Source organism: Pleurodeles waltl, chromosome 2_2 (genome assembly GCF_031143425.1).
Source record: "Pleurodeles waltl isolate 20211129_DDA chromosome 2_2, aPleWal1.hap1.20221129, whole genome shotgun sequence".
NCBI classification, from domain to species: Eukaryota; Metazoa; Chordata; class Amphibia; order Caudata; family Salamandridae; genus Pleurodeles; species Pleurodeles waltl.
Window position 1 is genome coordinate 906,333,155 of NC_090439.1, and position 20,890 is coordinate 906,354,044.

The 20,890-nt window shown below is 42.2% G+C and overlaps 1 protein-coding gene across 8 annotated transcripts in view; it reads left to right on the plus strand.

Moving 5' to 3' along the window:
- OXR1 (oxidation resistance 1) overlaps positions 1-20,890 on the plus strand; it is a 1,752,159-nt gene that overhangs the window by 1,539,375 nt on the left and 191,894 nt on the right. The gene's annotated exons all lie outside the window — the stretch shown is intronic.

The following is a 20,890-nucleotide window of genomic DNA, read 5'->3' on the forward strand; positions in this document are numbered from 1 at the left end:
TTAGTATAGGGAAATATGAGTACAGTTTTAGTATTATTATGAGTTAATTTGAGCAGAGGATATGAGAGTTTGTTAGTTGGATTGACTAGAGTAATTGAGGGATAGAGGAGGGAAGAATCCAGAAGTGTTAATTGGGAGTTTATAGTAATAGAATGAGGCTTGGGATGAGTAAAGAAGAGATGGAGGAGGGAAGAGACTGTGGAAAGGGTTAGGGAGATCATAGAAGTAGGAGGGGTTTTGGATGAGTCAAAGATGAGATAAATGAGGGAGAATTTAGTAGGGTTGTTTGGGAGATCATGGTAGTAAACTGAGATTTGGGTGAGCTAGATGTGGAAGAGGAGGGAATAACTTATGGAGGGCTATTTTGGAGATGAAAGTAGTAGAATGGGTTTGGGATGAGTCAGAGTAGGGACGGAGGATATATTGATAGAGGCATGACATACGGTGATGGGTAGACAAAGTAAAGCTTACAAGAGAGTAAATGTATATTTTTATTTATCATTTTATTCACATATATATATATTCATATATATATACACACTTTTTAAAATCATTATTTAATTTATTTATTCATTATTATTATTTTTACTTTAATTTACTAAATTATAATTAGAATTTTATTTATAGATTTTATTTTATTTTTATTTAATTTGTCTCTAGTACAGTAGGACTAGAGAAATAAATAGATATGTAAATACATTATAAGGGAATATATGTTCCAGGAATCTAATAATGGGCATAATAATCTGAGAAGAAAAGTAGTAGTGTATAAACACAGACTTTCAAGAATTTAATTACGAAGTGTACTTTTCCAACATTTCTTTCCTCAATTTTTGAATAGTGAACTGCTTACGATAATAAAACATTTGATCAGTGTGATATAAAAACGAGAGCAGGGATTCATAAGTATCTAATATAACAATTTATCTAGGAGCTATGCAATGACCTATGAACATGTTAAGCATAGAATAACAATACATATATATGTATATACACACATACACACATGCATATACATACACACACATATATATATATATGCATATAAATATATACACACACATACACTCATATACATAGTTAATCGTGAGTAAATATACATTTGTTAAACAGGTTTAAAGAGTATGTGTGTAATTTATTTTTATGACATAGTAGTAATACATATTTCCTAAACAACTATACATATCTAGAATATACACCTAATCAGATCAAAAATATTAATCAACACAGGCTTGTGCAGTCCATTGCTGTTTGAATATAGTGGCTATGAAGGAAAGAGCCAACTCTTGAGTACTCTTCTGAAGATCAGATAGTTATCCGTGGATCTTATAGTTGGGGTTAATGAATTCCATAGTTTGGCTGCTTGAACGGAGAAAGATGTACCACCTATAGTCTTTTTCTTGTATGGTGGTGTTCTAAGGCGGGGTGCCAATCTCGAGCTGAGGTTTCTTTGAATGTATTTGGTTATTTTGTTTCTGATAAAAAGTGGTCCTTTCCTTGAATAGCTTTGTGGGTGATACAAAGCAGCTTGAAGGTGGATCTTCTGGCAACGGGTAACCAGTGTAGTGCTCTCAATGCAGAGGAGATGCAGGCTTGTGGCTTTGCATGTAATAGTAGCCTGGCAGAAGAGTTCTGAATATGTTGTAGTTTTTTTCATAATAGATCTATATGATCCATTGTAGAGGCCATTGGCATAATCTAGTTTGGATAGTACAAGAGAGATAGTAGCCTGCACTTTGTGTGGAACTCAGAGGTGGGGGAAGATGTGTCGCAGAGTCTTCAAGATGATGAAGCTTGTTAGTGCTAATTTTTCCACTTGGGCATTCATTGTTAACTTGGAGTCCATGGTAAAGCCAAGGTTTTTAACTTCCTCGGATAATTGAGGAGGTGGTTCGAGATCCTTAGGCCAGGCGCACAGTGGGTCATAATTTTTCCAGTCACCACATATGAGTATTTCTGTTTTGGAGGCATTTAGTTAGAGATGGCTCCGGGTCACCCACTGATCAACTGAAGATTTGTGAGTTTTCAATGTCTTTGGGACATTCCAATTTAAGTACTATTTGTGTGTCATCTGCATAGTTATAGCATGTGAGTTGAAAATCATTGATTAGTTCTGGTAATGATATCATGTAGATGTTGAAAAGAAAAGGTGGGATGATTAATTTTGAGAGGTACGGTTTGGATGAGAAGGGTGGAAAATAGATAATATTATTTGTGTTTTGGAGGCAGGATGTAATCCAGTCAAGAGCAGTCCTTTCTGGGCCGGCTTTGTGGAGTCTTTGAATTAGGGTGACCTGGTCAACCATATTAAAAGCAGCCGAGAGGTCCAAGAGAAGTAGTGCAGCAACTCCATTGCGGTCGACTGTGTTTAAGATCATCCTAGATTGTTATGAGTCCCGATTCAGTGCCTCTTCCTGGGCGGAATCCAGTTTAGTAGTCTGAAATTATGCAATGGTCTTCAATGAAGACACCTGAGCGAATGCTGCTCCTTCTATCAGTTTGCCCAGGAAAAGTCCATTTGTGATTGGTCTGTAGTTGTTTGGGTCCTGCGGGTCTAGGTTTTTTTCTTTAATAAAGGACATCTGTATGCCTTTTTCAGGTCTTCAGGAAAAGTGCCTGTAGTTACAGTTGTTGGTGATTCTTCTTACAGGTGTGGCAGCAGAAGTAGATAAAAGAATGTTCTTGAAGATGTGGGGTGGACAAGGGTCAGAAGGGCACCCGGAAGGCCTGCTTGCTTTGACCGAATCCATACATTTACCTTGTGATATTTGTTTGAAGGACTGTAGAGGTTGGGTTGGTTTATTCTTAGAGGGGATTTTAGGAAAGGGGTTGGTGCTGATGGTTTTCTTCTGTTTTAAATAGGAGTCCAATGTGTCTGCCTTGGTTGTGTAGTGAGTTGCCAGCTTGCTTGTGAAATCTTGAGTAGTGGGATGACTTCTTCCATACATTTAGGTTTTTGGAATTAATTGCGAATTTTATAAAATTCTTTGGTTGCAGATTTAGCATTTTTAGTTGTGTCTGAGTAGAATTTTGTTTAGCATTTTTGATGATTTGTTTATTCTTTTCAGTTGGTGTAGCTGTAGTTTATCTTGAATGTTGTTTGCTTTGAGCCAAATCCGCTGACACCTTATGATTTGTTGCTTTAACTTATCAAGTTCTGTGTTTCTCCAAGGTGTTGGTTTTCTTTTGTCCTGTTTAGTTTTTCTGAGTGGTATTAGGATATCAAAAACTTCCTGTAGCCACTCATAAAGTTTTGGAACAGAATTAATTGTATCTAGATCTGTGTTGGCTGTTAGTTGTGTTTCTAAGTCATCACAATTGAGTTTGCTCCATGGTCTACAGGTGCATGTATGTAAGTAGTTGTGGGGTGTGTTTATTTGTGGTGTTTTATGTTGGAAAGTTATCAAATGGTGATCTGACCATGAGATTGGCGTGATGCTATGAATGGTAACTAGTTCAGGCTTAGCAAAAATGACATCTAGGATGTGTCTAGTGATGTGTGTGGGATTGTGTACAATCTGATGTAGGTTCAATGCGACTAGGCCAGTGGTGATAGCTTTTGGATGATGCAATTGCCTTTGTCAAACCAAATATTTAGGTCCTCAAGAACGCATAGGTTTGAGTATAATGTAGTAAGGTTTGAGACTTATCTAGAAAAGCTTCTGGGAATGTTGACTTGTTAGGTAGAGGTCTGCAAAGGAGGAGAAAGTTACAGGACGAAGTTGCAGTAGGGTGGCATCTGGTGATGGGGGCTTCACAACCTTGTATGGAAATGTTGTCTGTTTTACTGAGATTTATTGCTTGTTTGAATATAATAGCTAGTCCACCACCTTTCTTGCCTATGCAGTTTTGTGTGATGGTTTGATAGCCGCCTGGAGGAACGGCTTCATGCAACACTGGGGCCATGTCCTCTCCCAACCATGATTCTGTTATGAATAGTAAGTCAGGTTGTGTGTCTGTGAGCAGGCTGTAGATGTGGTGCTTGTTTTTGTTAGAGTGATCAAGCATTTATGAGCTGCAGTTTAGAAAAAGTGTGTTACTGTGGGCGTTGAAAACATGTGTGGATGAATAAGTGAGTGTGTGAGTGCAGCTACAGTTATATCGTCAAGTCCTCTAGAGGCCACACTCTATTAAATTCATTAAGAACTATTGGTTAAAGTGGCGGAATCTAGTAGGAACAATGTTTTTAATCTTCTTTAATTTCACAAAAACAGTTCACCTAACCTTTTTTTAAACAATACCGTTCAGGACAGTTAATGCCGAAGTTGAAGTGTCCTGACTGAAAGGGAAGGGCGTGGGACGCCTGTGAAGCCAAAAGAAGACAGAGTGACAGAAAAAAACATGCCTTCTCGCCAGGGTGCATGTTACCTGAAAGAAATGTAAATGTGTGTAATTGGTTAATAACTACATTTAAAGGCTGTAAGAGAAGAAGTGGTTAAGAGATGGAGAGGGAGAGAAAAGAGGGGTGCACAAGTGTCTGAAAATTCAGATGTACGGGGAGATGAAAGTGCAAGAAAGAAGATTGTGTGGCGGTGAGGGTGATAGTAAAGTATGAAAAGCGATTAAGGCTAAACGGGAGGAAGAGAGGAGCAACTGAAATGAGAGAAATGCCGAAATGATAGCAGAGGAGTTCAACATGTGTACAGTAGAACGAGGCAAGTGAGGGAGAAGATGAGGGGGACATTTTGTCTTGAAGCAGCCCCACTGGTCACTGGCTTCTTTCTCTAGCATCTTAAAAAAAAAAAAAAAGAGAGTGGGAAACTTGTTTTGCTACTTATACAGTTGTAACCGGTTTAGTTAAGGTTAGTTGGTAAAGTCCATCCCCCTCCTAGCTAAGTAACTAGCACACCCCTGCCAACCTTTTTGGAACAATTTTAAGTGCAAGTGTTTTGTGCAGTGACATCCTTGAGTTAGTGCTTGATGACGTTCTTGAAAACCACCACGGAGGCTGCATTCTTTGCCTTGATGATGCTTGTGTATTAGTCAAAGACCGTAGTGAGCAGGAACAGGAGTAAAATAGCCCGTTCTGCTTAGAAAGAAAGATTGGAGGCGATTGGGACATTTCTTCCTGTGTTAAACCATATTCTTACCATAGGCTAATAAGACAACCACCACCCCCAACTGTTTAGTATTTAGGACTTGGACCTTGCATGGCATTGAGTTAACAATATGAATGCTCTTTCATAACATGGCCCACAGAGGATGAGCAGCTTCTGCCTGATTTCGCAGGACTCTCTTGCTGTGGGGCGGGATGGTCAGAGGATGCTAGGGACCCTCGTCATTAAGAGTCCATTATCTAATTGGCCAGTAGTTGTGTGTAAAATTACAAATAAAAAACTTTGTACATTTCCCTGGTGGGCAGCTGTAGCAGAAATGTGTCACTATTGGCCTGTGATCATGCATGGTAAAGCACTGGAGGAAAGAGCTAGGGGTGGCTGGCTAGCTACAGTGTCTCTGAAGTGAGCTGGATGCATTACCGGGTGCAGAGTCTGCTAGAATTACACTGGCTGTGTTAGCCTGCTCTCCCAGTGAGTGAGAATTGATAAAAAAAAAAAAATTAAAACAAAATGTAAAAGCGGATGTGGGAGCTCCATGTAAGATCCACTCTTGTGCGCCAATGTCATTTGAATCCCAAATACATGCCAGGACGACAGTTCGAATTCCTCTGTGAGCACCTTCTTTGCCGTTTAGCTCCTCACCCCCATTCAGGACCCATTTCAGGACATATCTAATGTCCCTCATGACACTAGTGACGAGTAGTATGCTAACCATTTGCTCACAACTCATTATATTGATGATGTACTCTGTATAGGCTTACAAAATACGACTGGGCTGGACACCTCACCGGAGATAGAACTGGAGTCAACACCTGGCCCTTCAACAAACAAAAGCACCGCCTTTACTATTATAGTACTGAGGGCTGTGTAAATACTTGATTTGCAATTGCCTGCATTATAAAATAAGGATAACTTACTCCCGGAAAGCGTTTAATCTGGCATTGTTTTGCCCTAGCCTTTGCTTCCATTTAATGAAGCCCTTACTAACGCTATCATGGCCACGCGGTCTAAGCACACAGCCTTTTTATGGCCCGGCCATGCAGGCCAACTCCTACCAACCCTGATTTTCTTGGCAAAGTACCCAATGTGTAACAGGCATCTACTAACAAAGTGAATCCTAATGCCTTAGATAGGGAGTCGGAGTGTATATTCCTTCAGCAAAATATTTTTTCTCTGCAGCTAACTTTGCCTTACGCTTGTTGAATGCGTTGTCTCTTCTAGGCACCTACGCACACACTTTGTGGGACGTGGCCAGCAAGATCTTGCCACCCATCCTGGAGGACCTTGGTGCTTCCCTGGGGCAGATAACTTAAGATGAACAGGATGCTGCAAAGTACGTACTACATGAATGGCTAAATCTAAACCCACAGACTGCACCAGTGTGGTGCTGAGAAGACATGCATGGATGCAATCAGCTGGTTTCTTCAAAGATGTTTAAGCCACCCTTATGGACATACTCTTAGGTGGCTTCAGATTGTTGAGAGAAAAAGTGGATTTGGTTCACAAACACTTCAAGAATAGTCATACCACAGTGAGATCTGTGGGTTTTCTGACTCAAACGAAACATTTCCGCCAACAGCTCAGGGATTTTATTGGCTACAATAGGGGCCTCCATTAAAGGAAAGGATACCTTGGCCATTCTGGGTCGATATGATTGACATAAATAGCACACCACTTTGACCTTAGTTCGTCTCTTCCCGGATTGCAAAAGAGAAGAAGCTAGGGCCATTGCCATAGAAGGTGCAGATGTATCAGCTGCCATTATTGAGGCTGCAGTGGGTGATTCTAACGCCGGCTTGTGACAGCTCACAGTAGAAAAGTCCTGCTCAGGCAAAAATTGCTTTTTTTTCCATGTGGAAGTCCAGGCAGAAATTTTAGACATGCCTTTTGATGGTCAAACTTTATATGGGAAACATGTGGATGACGCTCTGTAAAAAAGCAAGATGAACACGAACACCTCACTCGCCTTTGGAGTATTTCAGTACAGACATCCCCATTTCATCCTTGTATGTGACTCAGGGAGAACCCAAGCCTATAGGGAGGTGGGGTTCTCCTAATTTTGAGGGCAAGGAAGACTATACTACCCTCTAAGACAATCAGTCCAATTATTGCTACTCTTGAAGTAGAGACCATCACCAAGCCTAATGCATAAAATTGGTGAGAAACAAGGAAGTATCCCAGCCGTGCTCCCAGGATAATCAGAAGAGAGCTTTACTTTCAATAGCTGCACCTCCCCTTTCTTACCTTTTTATTTCAGGTCGGGCAAGAATCTCACCTTTCATACCTGTTTGGGAAACAATCACTACAAGTGTTGGTTGTTTCAGATAGTGAAGTCTGTTCACAGACTGGAATTTATTTACACACCATCTACCCAAAACACATAATCTCCATTTGCAGGAGTTACAGCATGGAATTCTCCCCCTTCTTCTACTAGGAGCCATATAGAAGATCCAGAGGAACCAATGATTCTACTGCAGATTCTTTCTGGTCAAGAAAACAAGCTGGCCAATAGAGACCAATACCGTACCTTCAGAAGTTGAATAAGTTCCTGAAGAAACAATCTTTCCAGATGGAAACCCTCCAGAAAGTCTTTCTGATGCTTCACCTCTCTTGCTTGTCACCTCCTTGGAATTTCAAGATGCGTACTTTCACATTCCTATACATCCAAAACAAAGACAGTACCTGGAATTCACTGTAACAGGGCAGCACTACCAGTTCAGGACATCTACCATCGGGTTAAAACCTGCATCAGCATATTTCAGCAGCTAGTGCTTGCTCTGAATACCAAGAAACCTTACATCCATCCTATGACAAGATTGCTGTTCATATGGGCAGTCTTGGACATTCAACTGGGAAAAGCTTATCACTCGGAGGAAAGAGTGACAGAACTTCAGGCCATGGCAAATGCCTTTTGCTTAAAGCACACAGTGCCTGTCAGGACATACAAATAGCTCTGAGATGACTAGTTTAATTTTCAATGTTACATCCACATTATCGCTCCCAAGATCAGTGCACCAACTCAAGGGTTAATGCAACCACTTTAGTCAGCCATCCCCAGAATAAGTAGAAGAGTCAATGAGGACATCTGGGATTCAGGTAGTGGAAGAGCACCTCTGTTAATTCTGCATGCACACACTTCTCATTTAACACCACAAAGCCCAAATCCAGTCTATTTGCAGCTCCTTAATAAGGAAGCAGCGTCGGTCAGGGCAAGCCCCATAAAACTATTGTTACTTTGGGGCTTTAAATGGGGTCTTGGCTCGCCTTGGACTGGCCTGATCTCCACCTCACCATTGGTGGTGTGCCAGGCCTCTAGGCGTGATGCAGTCTACAGGCCTCAAACCACTCATGCCTTGGCCTTCTCATGCACCATTGAGCAGAGCAGTCTCACAGGACTTTGCCCTCACCTGACTGCAGAATCTCATAGGACTCTGCCTGCACCAGGAGCCAGTTGTGGTTTTCCTCTCCCACCACAGCTCTCCGGGGACAGTCCCAGTGCAGAAATGCCCAAGGAAGGCAGAAACCCAGCTCCACGGGCCAGATCATACTTCAACACTCCTCATCCACTGTAAACAGTGCCCAGCACCCCCATCAGCGGCGCAGTTAAGCCCTGTGTCAGATGAGCTCTGCTAGTGTCTGGTTGGGTGACTCTGCAGTAGTGGCAGCTTCCAAGAACATGCTAGGCGTCACTGAGGATATTCAGGTTGCTCTAGCCAGCTTCTATGTTTGGTTACCAGACAAGATAATGCCTTTATCACCACCTGCACCGCTAAGCCTAATACAAAGGCAATCATTGTGGCCCAGTAGCTCTTTGCAGCTTTCAGTGGAACCACAATTAATAGTGCTCCGTCCTTCAGCAGGGGACTTAAACACAGCATTCGGCAGTGTGAGGGCTTGAGCTTTGTGGACAGATTGCACTTTGAGTGCAGCTGGGAGAAGTAGCAGTTACCTTGAGGACTGTATCTGACATGCAGCAAAGAAGGTGACGTCTGTGCAGACTGTTTATTGTAGGTGGCTTACAGTAACGATAGGCCACCACAAATGGTCCACTTGCAGGGTTACACACATCCTGCCATCTGCAGGGTCCATGGTGCTGATGTCTAGTGGAATGCAACCATATGAGTAGGACTGGATGCTGCTTGTATGTTTGCATGTCAGCCTTGCACCTTTTGGCTTCAGGGCCTCACAAAGGTGATAGGCAGTTTCAGAGGCTTCCTGTCACCAAGTCAAACTTTGGCCTTTGAGATGTTCAGGACCTAACATGGTGACAGGCCACCAAACCTGGCACAGCTCACTGAGTCACATGTCAACCTTGCACGTTTGATTGAGTTGCTTGGGTGATCACCCGAGTCAAGACTGATCCCCATGATTTTTATCTCTAATCTTGCTTGGTTTTAATGTGAAACCCACTTTAAATCAATTTTATATATTGTAGCAGAAAAATATCTCACTACTGACTAAATCACCCCACAGTTTCTGAATAAAGATGGAAAGTCATCTGCCATAAACATATCAAATTGGTCCACTAAAACCAGTACCCAAACATGTGTAACAACACAAATCTATTCATCTGAGAAAAACATTACCATGACAAAAAATATCCTTTATTTAATCTTACTATGAAGTAGAATAGTGAAAAAGTGCACCCCAAGTGAACAAGAAACACAACTTCAAAAGGCAATAAAAGAATTGCTTGTATTTCTATAGTCTCAGGTGTATCTAAAAAAGACATTTGGAATACATTTATCAATGAAGTGATTTATCATTCACAACACAGCATGGGAGGTCTGTCTAATTAGACTGTTGACGATGTTTCGACCCTAACAAAGGGTACCAGGGTCTCATCAGGAGTAACCTGGGGCATAGTATTTGTTACAATATGGATAATTCAAAGACCTAATCTCAGTAAAAAGTAATGGTATCCCTATACAGCCCAGGACGGTGCTCTAGTTAGCTTTTCCCACAATGCCATTCTGCTTCTGCCTCTCCTGGCCTGAGTTCTGAAGATCAGGAACACCCGGTCCCAAGTCATCTTAGTAGCACTGGAGTGGACCTAGAGAGTGTGGTACCTGGAACTCCTGGGCATGAGCATCTCTGATCAAGCTGCTGCTTCAGGACAATCTCCGGTTGCAGCAGCAGGACAGGGTGCTGCACCTGGGCCTGCACAATTTTCATCTTCATGCTTGGAGATTGATTGGCAGCAGTTGACCTCCTTCAGTCTTCTCCCTGAGGTCATTGTCATTGTGGCAGCGAGGTGTCCTTCCACAAAATCTCTGTATGCCAGTCGTTGGAATGACTTAATGAATTGAATCAGTATCCAACAAATTGAGCTGAAGTTGTTTTACATTTTGTTGTTTGTTTTGTCCCTGGCTAAGCAAGGGACAAGTACTTCCTTTGGGCACTTCTGAAGCCTACATATCGTCTCTTTAGCTCTTTCAGTGTTTTTGTAGTTGCTAGGTACTTCTGAAGCCTACATATCGTCTCTTCAGCTCTTTCAGTGTTTTTGTAGTTGCTGTCTCAACCCTCTTTCTTTACGTCACCTGTTGTGATGAGGTTTTTGAAAGGTTTACAACATTTATTTCCACCTAAGCCCTAGTTAACTTTTTTGACTTGCACCTCTTTTGAGCCACTGCACAGTTATCCATTGAAACTTCTGATATCGAAGACGGTCTTCCTCATTCCTACTAGCTGCAGGCTTTGTCACCCTGCCTCATACAGCATTCTTTCCAGACAAGCTGGTATTGGGGAACTGAGCTTCCTTTATATCCAAAGTGGTTAATCAATTTCATGTTGGGCAGACTATTACTCTGCTGGCATTCTTTGCTCCATCTCATCCGTCCAAGGAGGAAGAGATACTCTATTGTTTGGACCCTAAGAGGGCACTAGACACTTTTATTGATCTACAAAAGAATTTTGGGTGGAAGACCCAGCTCTTTGTAGAGTTTTCCAGAGCAAAAATGGGCATGGCAAAGCACAAATGGACCATCTCTTGACGGATTGTTATTTGGATAAAGATCTGCAGTGATGTGCAGTAGTTAATAAGCAGCCCCCAAAAGACTTAGGACCAGGTGTAGCATTTTCCGATTTTGCGAATCGGAAATTGCGAGTCGGTGCGACTCTTTTGCGAATGGGTTACCGCCAGTGTGACACTGGTGGTAACTGCGAATTGCTTTGCGACCGCATTCGCGGTCACAAAGCAATTTAGCATAGCGATGTGAGTCGCAAATAAGAAGGGGACACCCCTTCCTATTTGCGAGTCGCATTCACAATTTGCGAGTCTGTACCAACTCGCAAATTGTGAATGAGCATCGCAAACGGCATTTTGCATGGCGCAAACTGCAATTTTCGCAGTTTGCACCATGCAAAATGTTTGCTACATTTGGCCCTTAGTTTCGGTCAACCAGGACCAAAGCTGCTACTACTGTGTTGGCGTGCAAAGTACCTGTCCTGGGCATCTGTCCGGGAGCTACTTGGGGCTTCAATACACACGTTCATGAAACACTACTACCTCAACAGTCAAGTCTGTCAAGCGGGACTTGTCTGCTTTGTCCTACAGTATGTTTTTGTCTGAGCAAGTGCACCGATCTAACACTTTGGGAGGTATTGCTGGTATTTGATCACAAAGTGTGGATTCTGCGGATAGAAGTATTCATCAGAAAAACAAATTACCTACCAGTAACGATCTTTCTCTAACCAGCAACTTTTATCTTGTCACAGATTTCTCATTGGCCTTTCCTCCTCCCCGTTCTGTAAACTAGCCTTTTTTTTCTATCTACAAAATGTACCAGATCTGCTCACTGGTCATGCATGTCTGCCGATGGGCCTTGCATTTGAAGGAATGCACATCCTAAGAAAGCATCGGACGTTAAAGCACATGGGTGGCGCTCGCATGCAGCTCCGTTCGTCACTTCTGGATCGAAACACAGTTGTCTCAGAGCCGCATGACGCTACTTTGAGAAATTGGATTGTATGTTGAGGTGGGTGAAAAGCAGTCAATATTTCTGTAGCTCTTAAACGGTAATGAAGTAAAAATGCAGCACAAGAACTAATCCTCACCAGTTAGAAAATAGTCCATTTTAATAAATTATATGACACCAAAATTAGAAAAACACAATTTAAAGTGAAAATAATGTGTAAAAGATTAACATGCCGCCACTGACATCTAGTTGCTCGAGACCGGAGGAAAAGTCGAAAGTTATGGCTGACTGTGATGGAGTCGAGGTCAGATAAACTAAGTGGACTGGGCGCAGTCTCCACTTACCTCCGGACCCAGAAGAAATTTTGAAGAAAAATGCCTGAGAAGGTAAAGTTCAGCTGGAAAAGGCAGCCGGAGGAGTCCGAGGAGCCGGTGTTGTTGTCGGGGAGCCACTGGATGAGGTTGCTTTGAAGATTTCTCCATTCAAGCTTAATCTTTTTTTTAATTTTTATTTTTATTTTGAAGTCTTAGATCTCCAGCAGGACAAAGCCGTAGGCTGTAGCTGATGTGGGATCCACAAGGCTGGATACCTTTCTGTGAGATGCCACTTAACAGGATTTGTTGCTGCGGAGAAGAACGTACCAAGAGCTATAGCAAAGTCAGACAAACCAGCGTTGCACCTTGGGCAGATCGTTAAGCAAGTAGGTCCAAGACTCCTCTCATTTCTCAGAGCACTTTTTGACAGACAAACTTTGAAGTCCCAAATTTTGTATTTCTGGTATTCCTGGAACATTTAGCACCACTTTCAAGGGTCCAGGACAGGAGGGGCACCAATTGGAGGGTCAGGATTCATGCAGGCTAGGTCTAGGTGCGGGTTCAAGATGGTTAGAGACTTTTCTGTCCCTGAGAAGGCCAGCCAACCAGCCTGTGAAGTCACTCTGGAAGTCCTCAATTCAAGGAGGTCAAGCATCGGGGCACTTCTCTGATATCATAGGGAAAGTTTCAGACAGCAGGGCAGTCCTCTTTGTGCAGTAGGACAGGCCTCTGAAGTACACATCAGGCCACAGGCAGCAGGGCAGTCGTCTGAGAGTCCTTCTGCAGGTTCAGTATTGAACCGAAGAGTGGATCTGAGTGTCCAGTTTTTATACCTAGTGCTAGCTTCGAATTGGAAGAAACGTCTGGAGTGTGCTCCCCTCAGAAATGTCTGGAATTTCCTACCTCCCTGCCTTGGTCCCAGTCTGCAGTCACAATAGGCCAATGTGAAGTTTTTTGTCTCATAGCTGAGGCAGGGTCTTTCAAATGCAGATAGGGCTGTGTATAGTTCCATCCCCTATCCCGCCTCAGGTGACCCATCCAGCCAACACTCAGTCCCTCCATTGTGTGGCTGTCTGGGAGGGCTACACATAGGAGGGATACACAACTGCTAACGTGACCCAGGAAACAGGCCAAAGGCACCAAAATGGCTAGGAAAAGAAAATGCCCACTTTCTAAAAGTGGCATTTTTATAATTGTGACCTAAACTCCACAAAAGAGGATTTTAAATTACAATTCCCGAGACACCAAACATGACATTTTGACCTACTTCCAAACAAACATTATTACTTATTAAAAGGTATAAGGTAACCAGATGTTATCCTATGAGAAGAGGTATGCCTCACAGTAGTAAAACACAGCTTTTCACTACCTGGACATGTAAAACTTGAAGGTACATGTCCAATATTTTAACTAGAATGCAGCCTGCCTAATGGGATGTTTAAGGTCCACGATAGGTGTGACTTAAATGTGTTAAAAAGGGAGTTTTAGTCTTGTCAATGGGGTTATTTTGCCAAGTCGTATTGGCATTAAAAACTTTACTACATCCTGCAAATTGGAGGCCTGAGACTTAAGAGGTTACTTAAGTGGGTTACACAATGAGTGCTGCAGGTCAACTAGTGTGATTTAATTTACCAGCCCTGGCTATATGATATGCTTCCTTCTTAGGGACTTAAAAGTAACTTAAATGTGCCAATCAGGTGTAAGCCAATTTAACCATGTTTCTGAGAGAGAACTCAATCACTCTAGCACTGGTTAGTAGTGGTAGAGTACACAGAGACTTAAGGCCAATAAAAACAAATGTTGGAAAATAGAAAGAGAGTAGGCAATATCTCTGGGGGAAGACCACTGTAAATCTGACAGATTTAGTATGCCTCCCAGCCCCCCATCTGAATGTGGGGAGATCTTTCCAGCCTTCTGGTAGTTCTCATCACTAAGGCGGAAGAACCTGGACAGACCCATCAGTATTGGAGTGGTCTGACCCAAGACGGTATTGTGCCCTAAAGTCCATTCTCTTTAGGGAGATGGACCACCCCAGCAGTTTGGGAATCTCAATCCCATTTGCGTGAGCCATCTGAGGGGCCTGTGGCCTGTCTGAACTATAGGTATATATACATGTAGGTATGAGCTCTGCTTCTACAGTTCCCAGGCCACAACTTATCTCTCAACAACATTCTACATCTGTTTCTTGGGAAGTAACCTTATACTGATGAAGGCTACAGGTTGGTGTAGACCCTCTGATAATACATCCCCTATTTCATGTCCTGAAGCATCAAAATCACTACTATATATTCTATGGAAAAATCAGGGGTCTTGCATGCAGGTGCTGTACACATGGCTTCCTTGTGGATGTCAAAGGCTTTTTGGCAAGCCTCTGTCCAGATCAACTTCTTGGGCTGCTTCTTAGAAGTAAGCTCAGGTGAGGGGGCAACAATGGTGCCATCACCAGTAACAAACTTGCTATAATATCCATTGAGACCCAGGAAGGCCCTCACTGCAGTTTGGGTTTTGGAGGGATCCCAGGCCAGGATAGCCTTTATTTTGGCTTAAGGGGATGCACCTTGCGCCTCACCCATGACGTATCCCAAGTACCCCACAGAGCTCTGCCCTATCTGGCACTTGCTGGCTTTGATAGTCGGGCATCCCTGTTGCAGAGTACCTCCTGGAGGTGAAACAGGAGGTCCTCAAAGCTCGTACCATAGACAGCTATGTCATCCAGGTAAGCAGCACTGAAGGCTTCCATCCCGATCAGGACCTTGTTCACCAGACACTGGAAGGTGGCAGGGGGATTCTTTAATCCAAACCGCATCACCTGCTATTGGAAGTAGCCATCTGGGGTCGAGAATGCTGACCTCTCTTTGGCCCCCTCATTGAGGACAACCTACGAGTATACTGAAGTGAGGTCAAAAGTGCTCAGGATCGTGGCAGCCTTCAACGTGTTAGCAAGCTCATTAGCTCGGGGTGGGGTGTGCATCAGTCTTAGTGACTGCATTGGGCTCCCAGTAGTCCACACATAACTGATATTTGTGGCGGTGTTCAGTCAGGTGGCTTTGGGTACAAACACCACTGGGCTAGACCAGGGACTACTAGAGTGATCAGTCACTTCCAGCTCAAGCAATTTAGAGACTCCCTCCTTGATAGTAGTACTCGCTTTGTCTGATAACCTGTAAATTGTATTCTGCACAGGCATACTATCTCCAGTATCAATATCATGGGTACACAAATATGTAAGCTCAGGAGTGAGGGAGAATAGAGAGGCAAACTGTCCTAACAATTGGTTACAGTGTCTCTGCTGCACTGAGGTCAGACTAGGAGAGACTTTGACATTGTCTGTTGAACCATATTGCTTCTTGGAGGGTAGGAGGCCAGGCAGAGAGTTACCCTCTTCCTCCACCCCACCATCTGTCACAGGAGCATGGTGACCTCAAACCTCTCATAGTGTGGTTTGAGGCGGTTTACATGACGTTTCTGAGAGTCTGGGGGTCCACCAAGTAAGTGACCTTCCCCTTTCTTGCTTGTACCTCATAAGGACCTGACAAACGGTCTTGGAGGGTCCTGGGCTTCCATGCCTCTACTACCCATACGTTAAGGCCAGGCTGAACTTCTGCGAGAGTGGCCTTCTAGTGGTACTAGATTTCCATGACTTCCTGGCTGTCTTCTAAGTTCCCAGGAGGTTTTTTCCAGAATTGTTCATCTGGTTTCTGAGGGCGTACATGTAACTAACCACATCCTGGGGGTGGAGGCTTCTTGTGAGCTTTCTCTCACCCATCCTTTACCAGACTGGCAAGTCCCCAAAGAGGGTGACGACAGAGGAGCTCAAAGGGGCTATCCCAACTCACTTTTGTGGTACCTTTCTGTAGGCAAAGTGCAGGCATGGTAAGCGGACATCCCACTTCTGCCTTATGGGCGCAGGTGAGCCCATAATCATGCCTTTCACGGTCTTGTTAAATCACTCAACAAGCCCATTGGTCAGAGGGTGGTAGGGTATACAGAATTTGTAAGTTATCCATTACTCATCCCACATGGACTTCATACATGCAGACATGAAGTTGGTCTCTCTGTCAGACACCACTTCTTTTGAGAACTCCACTTGAGTAAAAATCCCCGGCAGGGCCCAAGCCACTGCAGGTACAGTTATGGATCTGAGAGGTATGGCCTCTGGATATCTGAAGACAGTTTAGGGGTTCAACAATGTGAATACCCAGTGTAGTATTCATTATTAAGCAAGAGCCAAGTATAGTGGCTGTGCTCCAAATCCGAATATGATAGAGTAGAAAGTGGGGTGAAGAGAAGGAGAGTTGTGTGGTAGTTATACCAAGTGGATGAGACCTTCATTGCTGAATAAACTACGTTGAAATTACAACCTTTGTTCCTGGATTTCATATAAGAAACATCAATTTTACACTGGCGACGACAGGATGGGATGTGAAAATCAGAGACAAATCATCACAAAAGTCTGTTTTCATCTTTGTTGGCGATCTCAACACTGAGAACAGTGAGCGCTGCCGTTGTGACGTGTATGTGAATGAACTGCATGGTTACAAGGTGAAATACACTGCACATTTGAAAATTCAGGACACTTAGAGTTGAGCGTTGTCATTGCGACTCGTTTGTCCATGTTGAGTGCAGCCAGGTCCTGTTACGTCTGGTGAATGCACTTCCAGCACGGTTATTACGGTGAATTACACTGGACGGAAGGCGAGTTTGGCGAGTTGATATACAGTAGTGATGCTGTGAGAACAAACATGTCAGCTAGTTTGTTTTGATCTGTTAATTTTGTGCATCTCTTTGAAGTACGTTGAGAGCGGCCAATGTGTATTGAATCCAGCTGCGTACCTTCACAGGAATACAAACGAGCCGCTAGGTGAATAAAGCGTGACTCTACTTAAATGTAAACAGACCGTCTCATGCATGCCGAGCGTATTATCATGTTTAATTGAAATACCTCTTGTCACGTACGGCTGAATTAAGTTAATTCAAAACAAATTGATCAGTTTACTGTGTGTTTAGTTAATGCAGACAACAGTTTCCCTGAAACTAAGGGTCCTTAGGAAATAAGGAAATAAAGGAAGGACTGCACACAACTCTAAGAAAGGACCGCATAGAAAGAGGACCACCGCAACAATTAGACCACGGTGAACGTTTTAACACTTGGCTTTTGGGCCAAGGTGAGGATTTGGAATTGACTCATTTTGCCTAATATCTTGACTATTTCTGTCTCTACTCAGTTCAATATTTTTTTAACCATGCAACATGTCACAACACCACCTTTTTTTTGACTGTGCCAGAAGAACCTCCTATGAAGTGGCAAAAATGGAAGAAAGTATTTGAAAGATATGCCAAGGTATGTGGGGCATCTTTAAGTGCTGAAAGAAAAAATGCCTTACTATTACACTGTCTGGGTTCCAAAGGACAGGAGATATTCGACAATCTTCCGGAAGTACATGATGAGAATTTAAATAAATTTGAAGCATGTATAGAAAAACGTAATAGACATTATATACCTATAATCAGTACAATATTGGATAGAGATCATTTTGGGAGGAGAAATCAAAAGGGAGGTGCAAGTATAGAAAACAATATTAAGAAAATTGGCTTCCTCTTGTAAGTTTGGTCCCTTACTGGAGGAAAGGATCAGAGATCAATTTATGTTTTGATGCATTATAGAGAAAATAAGGGAAGAGATTTGGCAAAAGGATGATCCATTGTTAGGAGATGTATTGGTAATAGCAAAGAAAATTGAACACTCTCTCAAATGTGTTGAAATCATCAAGAAGGAGAAATGTAAAGGTGATAGTGTACATGTAATTAAAAACTATACACAGAAGCATGAAGGAATTTATTATAAAAAAGAAAAGAACAATGTTTTCCAAGGGACGTGCTTTCGCTGTGGCAAACAGGGTCATATGGCTAATGATAAGTCTTGCCCAGCAGTTAGTGATATGCAGTCATTGTAAAAACCAAAGGTCACTTCACAACTGTATGCAGAGGAAAAAGTGGAAAGGACAGCATTTATGAAGTCAGGGAGGAGTCTGATTTCAAGTATGATCTCAAGAATGACAATGATATTGATTTTGAATGTGGACAAATTGTTCTTTAAATCGAAGGAAGAAAAAAGAAAAGTCCCATTGATGAAGTGATGGTAGATGGAGAAGGAACTAAAGTCCTATTTGACTCAGGAGCAAAAATTACCATTGTTTAGAATTAAATTTAAATGAAGAAACTCAAACAAAAAGTTCAATTGTTCAAACCGGATATTAAACCATCGGCCTATGGTGGGGAACCTTTTGAATTACACTGGTCCTTTTGAGGTTTATTACTTGGGTTTAAACATAAATATGTGCCTAAAAAAAAAGGTGATAGTATTTTAAGTTGGTTCCATCAAAAGGATTTAGAGGCAGTTCTTGATCCAAATAGTGATCCACTGGTAAGGTTAAGAGAACAGATGTTTGTAAACGCAGTCAAGCAGCAAGATAAAACTAGTAAAGAACAGGGTGTGACTGCAGATGAGTTTGTAGAGAGTCTAAAATTAAGTTCCCATAGTTTTTCAAGATAGGTTGGGGTGTCTTTGACACTATACTCATCAGATTTGTTTGAAAGATGGGGCGAAACCAGTGAGCAGTAAGGTTTGTAGTGTTCCTGTAGTGCTGTGTGAGGAGATGAGGATGGAATTGGGAAAACTTAAAAAGGAAGGGATAATTGAAGAAGTAGAAGGGACAGAATGGTTGGCCCCAGTGGTTGCAGCCAGGAAAGCTAATGGACATCTATGTCAATGCATTAATTTGAGAGAATTGAATACAACTGTAGTAGTAGATAAATATAATTTGCCAAACATCTCTGATATGTTGATTTTGCTTCAAGGGGTGAAAGTATTTTCTACTATAGATTTCACATCAGCATATCATCAAATAAGGCTGGATGATGAATCTAAGGATCTCACTGCCTTCATCACGCCTTTTGGAATATTCAGGTATACTAGGCTACCATTTCGATTAATTTCTGCTGCCTCAGTATTCCAAAGGGCATTGGAGAAGGTATTGAAAGATCTCCAGGGCATAAGAATCTATCAAGACTATATTCTAGTATTTGGCAAGGACAATATTGAGCATGGAGAGAAAGTGCTGAGTGTTTTTAAGAGACTTGGAGAATATGGCCTAATTATCAAAGCAGAAAAATGTAAATTTCAAAAACATTCCATAGAGTATTTAGGTCATACAGTGACTGGGGAAGGCAGTGCACCCAAAAGAGATTTTGTGAATGCAATAAAAGGGTTAGAGTCACCATCTAATAAGGAAGAGCTGATAAGGTTCATGGGATGGCTGAATATTATAGTGAGTTTATGAAAGGTTTTGCTGACATTTGGGTGAAGATTGCTACGGAAAGGGGTGAAGTTTGTGTGGAATGAAGAGTGTGAGAGAGAATTCAAAGAGATAAAGGAAAGATTAGAAAAGGCACCCAAGTTAAAGAATTTTTACCCAAATTCCAAACCAATATTAATTACTGATGCAAGTGCAAAGGGTCTAGGTGCTGTTTTACAACAAAGTGAGTCCAATTCAGAGCAGGTTGTTTGGTTTTTATCACGAGCCTTAAGAGGTGCTGAACTAAATTACTCAGTGAGAGAGGGAAGCCCTTGCGTTACATTGGGCTACAAAGAAGTTAAAGAATCTATTGTGGGGAAACAACTGTGAAGTCAGGAAGGATCATAAACCTCTCTGTGAATTATTCAAGAGAAAGGGTATTGATGCGATATAGAGTAGAATCACTAAATGGTTGGTATCACTGCAAGAATTTGACTTTGGAATCAATTATATACCTGGACAACAAAACAGGGTAGCTGACACATTGTCAAGGTTGGTGCAGACAGATGGGAAAAAACAAATGGGGGAAGAAAGTGTGTGGAATCAAGATGAAGAAATGGTGTGTGAAATTGAGAATAATGATTTTGAAAACAGTACCATAACTACAGTAATATGGAGAAAAGAATGTGAATCTGATAACGTAATGTTAGAAGTGATGTCTTTAATAAAAGGAGGTTGGAAGGGTAGGAATGAAGGTAGCTTGGAGGCTCAAAAATACTGGCATGTTAAAGAAGAGCTATCAGAAAGAAAGGGTTTGCTGCTCAGGGGAACAAGGATGGTTTCCCACCCAACCCCACTGTGTTAAGAAAGGAACTCGTATCTCTTGCACATTCTGGTCATCAGGGCATGTCAAAAACAAAAGGAAGGTTACAGTTGACATACTTGTGGCCAGGAATGAACTCTCAGGTGGAAAGAACAATTAGGAAGTGCATGCAGTGTGTAATGAGTGAGAAAAATATTAAACCAAAAGTTCAGCCAGTGAAGATTAGAGATTGACATACGCATGCTTGAGAGGAAGTTGCCCTTGACATTTTTGGTCCGATACATGATGGCCAGAGGTCATGTTTACTAGAGGTATCGAAACAAAACATGTAAAAAAAATTCTGAGAGAAGTTTTTGGGAGAGAGGGCATTCCCAAGGCTATACTCGCTGACAATGGAGTACAGTTGGTCGCTAATGAAATGGAAATGTTTTCGAGAGCCTGTGCTATACAACACAATAAATGTGCCCTGTACCATGCGGAAACC